The 7,500-nt window shown below is 38.7% G+C and overlaps 1 long non-coding RNA gene across 2 annotated transcripts in view; it reads right to left on the reverse strand.

Moving 5' to 3' along the window:
* The window catches only part of LOC143142086 (uncharacterized), a 74,192-nt gene that overhangs the window by 19,303 nt on the left and 47,389 nt on the right, over positions 1-7,500 (reverse strand). The window lies entirely within an intron of this gene.

Here is a 7,500-nt window from a genome sequence, read left to right on the forward strand (position 1 = left end):
AGAAGGTCATATCTACATGAAATAGAAACGAATCAGAATCATTAAATGTTTACAAGGCTGGAAGTTCAACAAATATAGGTCTACTAATGTGATTAAAGTAGTTAAATAAAAAATATTTCATTCATCAATCTTATTCAATGACCTAATGCCATCATAACATAGGCCTGGGCTCCAGGAAAGAACAGTTTATGTTTAACTTATCTAATTTTGTGTTGGTCATACTATAGAATAATATATTGCTCGTCTTTGTTGAATAAGACAGAAGATAAAGAGCTTAAAAATAATCGCATATCGCATCGCAATCGCAATATTGGTGAGAAAAATCGCAATTAGATTTTTTTCCAAAATCGTTCACCCCTAGTTGGCATGATGAGCATGATGACCATGATGAGCAACATTATTGCAAAAGCCACAAGATTTACTAAATATAATAGTCGTATTTACTAAATGTCGTAATTATGTAACCAAACATTCTGATCAGAGCTGGAGTTGGTGTTGTGCTATCAGTGGAGATCTCCCTCTCACCTCCATCTCCATCTCTCTCTCTCTCTCTCTCACCTCCATCTCCATCTCTCTCTCACCTCCATCTCCCTCTCTCTCTCTCTCTCTCTCTCTCTCTCACCTCCATCTCCCTCTCTCTCTCACCTCCATTTCTCTCTCTCTCTCTCTCCATCTCTCTCTCACCTCACTCCATCTTTCTCTCTCTCTCTTTCCTTCTCTCTCTCTCTTTCTTTCTCCAACTCATCACTGATGACCTAAAAAAACATACTCTTGCACAAACAGAATCATATACGCTCGTCCATCACGTGAACAGAAGCAAAGTTCAACTAATCTCTGGGTGAGTGTGTGTGTGTGTGTGTGTGTGTGTGTGTCTGAGTGTGTGTGTGTGTCTGAGTGTGTGTGTGTGTGTGTGTGTCCAGTGGCCGTTTTGATGGGGACCCTGTTTTGCAACATGCATCAAAGCTTGCCCCCACCCACAAAAACACTCGCACACACACACACACACACATTCCTCACATTCTCCTTGTCAGGTGAATAATGCTACCAGGAACACCATTGAACACACACACACACACACACACACACACACACACACACACACACACACCACACACACACACATATACACACACACACACACACACACATACACACACACACACACACACACACACACACACACACACACACATATACACACACACACACACACACACACACACACACACACACACACACACATACACACACACACACACACACACACACACACACACACACACAATGGGAGAAGGTGGGAGGCTCCGAATGGGATACAGCACGTTACATTCATAAATCATCTTTTCCTCCACTACACTTTTAAACTATACGCGATACTAGTAACACACACACACGCACACACACGCACACACACGCACACAGTCACAGACACAGACACAGACACACACACACACACACACACACACACACACACACACACACAGAGACTAATCTTTAACACACATAATGTAATGTGCGGAATTTAGTTATTCAGAGAGCAGTAATGACATCTTCTCTATACTAAAGTTCACCCCTCACACCCATCACACAATACTCACACACACACACACACTCACACACACACACCCTGACCAATGTTCCCTCTAATTTTTTTGAGCACTGAGCAAATATTTTGTTTTCTGAGCGCACATTTCAGCACTGTGAGCAATTAATGCATCAATATGTCTAAAAAGGTTGATATTTATTCAGTGTCCTTTATAATGGTTGGACTTGTGGAACATTTTACTGTAATGATGGTGTTTTACCAGTCAGTTTAGTTGAACTTAAAGGATCTTTGGTTGAACTTCAATAAGATTTAGAGAGGTTATGACTGGTTCACTGGTTATGACTGATAATGATATATATATATATATATATTAGTGCTGTCAGTTAAACGCGTTATTACAGTTTTTTTCAACTGCTTACACACTAAATCTTTGCTTGTCACACAATTTTCTAAACATGTCCTCTAAACATCATAACCCGACACCAAATCTGCAAAACCATACACTAATTCTCAGTGTTTGACTCAGTTTTCAATTGACTTAAACACATTTTGCAAAACACCACACACAATTTTCTACCTAACACACAAAAATCTAACAGGAAGTAACTTGATTTCGTTCTTCAAACACAACCCATCAAAATGCCACACTAAATCACCAGTGCTTCAATTCTCTTCACATGTGCAAACACTCTTTACTTTACTGAACACCATCCAATCATTGCCTTAGTATAGGTCTATGAATAGATATACTCTCTATATAGGTATAGACCCTTTCAATCTGCTCCTAGTGGATTTCTGGTTGAAATATTCAGAACCAATGCAGATACTTTGAAAATTACAGTAATCAGACTTTAGCTTACAGTAATGTTCTACAAAAAGTTGACTTTATGTAAAATTTGTCTTTTTACTCTATTTTTGTTTGTCCCCATGTTACAGTATACCATTAGCTCAATACATTTTTCTGTGCCTCCAGAAATGCCTTAGGAACGCTTACTGTAGAATTTGTTTGTTTCTGCAGTTGAAAGGGTCTATAGGCCTATGAATACATACTGTACACAACCACCCCCCCCCCCCACACACACACACACTTGTCTTTAGAAAAAAACTAAATCAGTGTTTTCAAAACTCCATGTACATCTGGTGGTCACTGTATTCTTCTTTGCTTTTTTTCTTGTTTGCTGTAAAATACTGTATTCACAACAGCAAATTATTTGGGAAAAATCACTATTTTTGGTTTCAATATTGCTTGCATTTTTACTGTGTATTTCAACTTCTCTTTGTTGATACCGTAACTTTCACTCTTGTATGGAAATACATATAGAAAGCCTAAGACAGAAGAGCTTTAGGTTTTGAGCAACAGTGTGTACATGATGTATCCAAAATGTCATATTATGACAAAAGTGTTTGTAATGTGAGGCGAATGTTTGCTTTAAACGTGTGTTTTTGACATTTTGAATGTTGTGTGTCATTTTGGTGGAGATTTGGGGCATTTTGCATTTTGTGTGAGCAGTTGTGGGTTTTGTGTGTGGAGTTTTGAAAAATAGACACAGAGTTTTGAAAACGTGTGTAAACAATTGTAAAAAACTGTAACGGCGTTAACGGAAACCTATTTTAACGGCGTCATTTTTTTTATCGCGAGATTAACGTTCATTTTGGTGTAACAAACTTTGTAGTTTTTTCACATGCTGTTGCAACAACTAGTAACGTTAGAACAACTACAACACCACACCGATCTAGCCAGACCGGAAACAAAACAATACGCACTGACGAGAACGTATGTGCTGCATACACGCCCCCTTTTAGGGGGAAGATGACTGATATAATGGAAATCTATGCTGCATCAAAGTGGAGAGCGAAACGTGCTTATAGTAAACTTACTAAATCTTGAAACAAACATGAATAAAAGGCACAAAATAAGGTTGGTGTAAGAGTTATCTGTGTGTTTATGGGATTAATGTGACCATGTTCCTATGTTTTGCTCTCCAGTTTACTAACAAGAGTGTCACGAATGTATCGATAGGCACAGTCAAACTGCCCGTGGCTGACTAATTAAGTTCAGCAAGCTTAACTTTACATGTCATAACATCAACTAAACATAAGTCACACATTCATTCTATCACTTGTAATATGAACGTAGCCTATTTCCTACAACTAGGTGAGATAATTGGCTATACTGAAGTTCCACAGTTAGCTAGCTAGCAAACTAACCGTTTTGCATGGGATATTATGTCAAGTGTACATGCTAAATTTGTATAATACATGGGGTATTGCAAACGAATAAGGTTGGTAATGTACATCGTTTCGACATGAGTAAGTTACATAAACACAATTCTTCATAACTGCCGTGTTAGTAAAATGATTGAATGTCCTGTGAATTAATAACTACATGTAACGTCAACGTGTGATTACTAGCTGTCTTTCAATGATATAATGTTAACATGTTTTCCGCTAAAATGGGGCGTGATGCAGAGGCAGATCAAATGTATCTTTATGATGATGCGCCGTTAGTAGGCTACGTAAAGGCATGCTGCACACACTTGGTTGGGCTAACTAGCCGGCCAAAGAGTAGTAGCCTAGGCTGACGCATTAGTCGTGTGCCGCCAAAGATTTTTTCACCGTCACTTGTTCTGTTATCAACATTCCTCTTTGGCTGCTACTATTTGCGATGCACTCTGCTTTCGACATTCATTTGCATTAGATTCCATTCTTTTCAATACAACTCCGCACACCAGCATCGCACTTTGGCGCCGTGTAAATCACGATTCAGTTATATTTGGTCGCTGCTCCATACAATCCATTGTTCATCCAGTGTTTGCCTGTTAAAACTTCGCCGTTGATGTGTGTTGCAAGTGACAGTGCACCATAGACTGTAGGCCTACAAAATGGCAATGCACTCATGTTTAAAAGTTCCTTATTTTCAACTGAACTCAAAGGTAATGAATATAGTATGAATATAATATTTTCTGTTTGTTATGCCCTTTATAATGTGTGTAGGCCTACATTTTGTGCATGCACTTCTGCCATAGCATTTATTTCAGTTTATATCAGCTATATTTCCGAAGAATATAGTGTTGCCTCAGGTCTGCTGCACATCTTTTGAAATTTGATTTGAAATAATCAAATAGACCTACGTCTTAAAGTTCAGTTAATAAAGTAACTTGCTTTGCTTTCATTTGAATCCCAATCAAGATAAACAATAATTGCTTTATTGTTAATATGGACTCCTGGAAAGTTCAGAAATGCAAAATAATAGAATTTTAATCATATGATAAAATATGTGATTAATCGTGATTAACTATAGGAATTCAGCAATTAATCGTGATTAAAATTTGTAATCGTTTGACAGCACTGATATATATAGGGCAGCCGTGGCCCACTGGTTAGCACTCTGGACTTGTAACTGGAGGGTTGCCGGTTCGAGCCCCGACCAGTGGGCCATTGCTGAAGTGGCCTTGAGCAAGGCACCTAACCCCTCACTGCTCCCCGAGCGCCGCCGTTGATGCAGGCAGCTCACTGCGCCGGGATTAGTGTGTGCTTCACTTCACTGTGTGCTGCGTGTGTTTCACTAATTCACGGATTGGGTTAAATGCAGAGACCAAATTTCCCTCACGGGATCAAAAGAGTATATATATAAGTATATATATATATATATATATTATCATTATCATTTTATAGCCTTGGATACTTTTATTTTATTTTTTATATATATATATATATATATATAAAATAAAAGTATCCAAGGTGTTTAGTCATTTCTCAGCAGGTACAACATTTAAGTGGAACTTCATTGAAAAATGCCAATGCAGTGCTTAACAATAATAGGCCTATTATATTGACATGGTGTCATTTTTCCTAAAGGTAGCCTATATAAACAATTTAGGTAACACTTTATTTTAATGTGTCGCTGTTACAGTGTACCTACCTAATTAGGTACAGTGGTACAACCTGTGTAACAACATGTACTATCAGGTACTATCATTGTACTTGCATTATGTATTTGTGGGTACCTACATATAGTTGTTACATTGTAATACTGAGTGCTTTTACAAAACTTCGCCAATTTGCCTACATTTTCAGAGGCAAAGAGCTGACCTGAGACCTGCTGGATGGGGTAAATCTGGTCATGATAGATTTGATATACAAAGCATTCTTAGCTCCAGTCAAGGCCTCATTGTCTTCAGTGTACATGTAACAGCTGTGCTGCTACAACATTGTTACTCTTTGATACAGTGGAATAAACCTATTAAGTGTACCAGTTAATTACTTACATGTACATATGACATGTATGTTATGTCTTCGATGTCTTGGAACAGGTCTACTAATTCACTACATAGTACATATCAACTGTGTTGGTACACACTTATTGCTCTTTGATACAGTGGCATAAACCCATTAAAATGAAGTGTACCAGTTAAGTACTTACATCTACATATATACATCCTGTCAATGATGTTATGCATCCTGTAATTGATGTGTTGAAACGTGTCTGCTGTTACACCACACAGTACATGTGAATTAGTAGACCTGTTCCAAGACAAGACCTGTTCCAGTTTATTCCACTGTTATCAAAGAGTAACAAGGTTGTAGCAGCACAGCTGTTACATGTACACCGAAGACAATGAGGCCTTGACTGGAGCATCAAATCTATCATGATCCGATTTACCCCATCCAGCAGGTCTCAGGTCAGCTCTTTGCCTCTGATGAAAATTTAGGCAAATTGGCAAAGTTTTGTAAAAGCACTCAGTATTACAATGTAACAACTATATGTAGGTACCCACAAATACATTATGCAAGTACAATGATAGTACCTGATAGTACATGTTGTTACACAGGTTGTACCACTGTACCTAATTAGGTAAGTACACTGTAACAGCGACACATTAAAATAAAGTGTTACCAACAATTTTATAACTGGAGTAGGTAGTTTGCAACAAACTAGGCTACAAAACATGATGTCATTTGAATTTCATTGAGGGAGATAGGCCTACCTGGCTATGTGGCTTGTTTTAGCGATTTCAGGCACAAAAAAGGCCCAAACATAAATTATCACATTCCGCGTCTCTGTAGGCAGCGTAGGCTCCGAGATCTGTACACAAAAACAATTGCTACCAACAAGTGTTGGCAACCACTCAAATGCAAAATAAAGTGTTCCAACCAATAACCGACGAGATGCGCGTTTAGGAGAGTTTCAATTGCACGGGAGGGAGTAGCGAGCTAGCTCTCTGTTTTGAACAACAGAAGTGAAGTTGGAATCGCTGATACAACCTTTAAGCACCATCTAAAGTAAACATTACCATTTTGTTCATGTTTAGCGCATGGTCTGCGTAGAACTTGGTAATGGCATCAAGGATGTTTTCTGCAGGGCATCCTGAAAGCTGAATGATTCCAGCAAAACATGTCTTAACTGAAATCAGTTTGCTTCCGAAACGTAATGTAAAGCACAAGCATTGTGCCATGATCGTGTATCCTGAACTGACAACATGGACATGGTGTTAATTGCTATCATCACATTGTCGATTAATAATTTTATTTGTTTAGGGTCGGATCGTGCTCTCAGAATTCGTCTCTCTCGGGATTCATTCGTTTCGGGGAGAATTTGATCGAAAGAGTTCCCATGTCTAAGTCTTAATGTTTTCAATGCGTCTACATGGACTTTCTGTGTCAGATAATCAAGCTTAGGTAATCAAGCTTCCACTCAGACCAAGTTTTCCCACGAGCGAACTCTCCTTTCGCTTTTGCCTCCGAGCAGAATTTGCAGATCACGCCACTCCTTTTGTAAATATGTCTGAAAGTTTTTTCCTACCTGGACCATCTTTTGTTCAATTTAGAGTATTTCATCTAGCCACTCATGTTTAAACGTTACGCAGACCTTTTTCTGGGGCATCTGCTCTGCCTTTTCGCCATGGTAGCCTACTGCATAACTGCTGGAGCAGGTCCTGCCGAATCTGAGTACC

Source organism: Alosa pseudoharengus, unplaced genomic scaffold (assembly GCF_046254945.1).
Source record: "Alosa pseudoharengus isolate Yale_2024_CS ecotype anadromous, Long Island Sound unplaced genomic scaffold, YU_APseudo_1.1 YU_APseudo_1.1_scf_24, whole genome shotgun sequence".
Lineage (NCBI taxonomy): Eukaryota > Metazoa > Chordata > Actinopteri > Clupeiformes > Clupeidae > Alosa > Alosa pseudoharengus.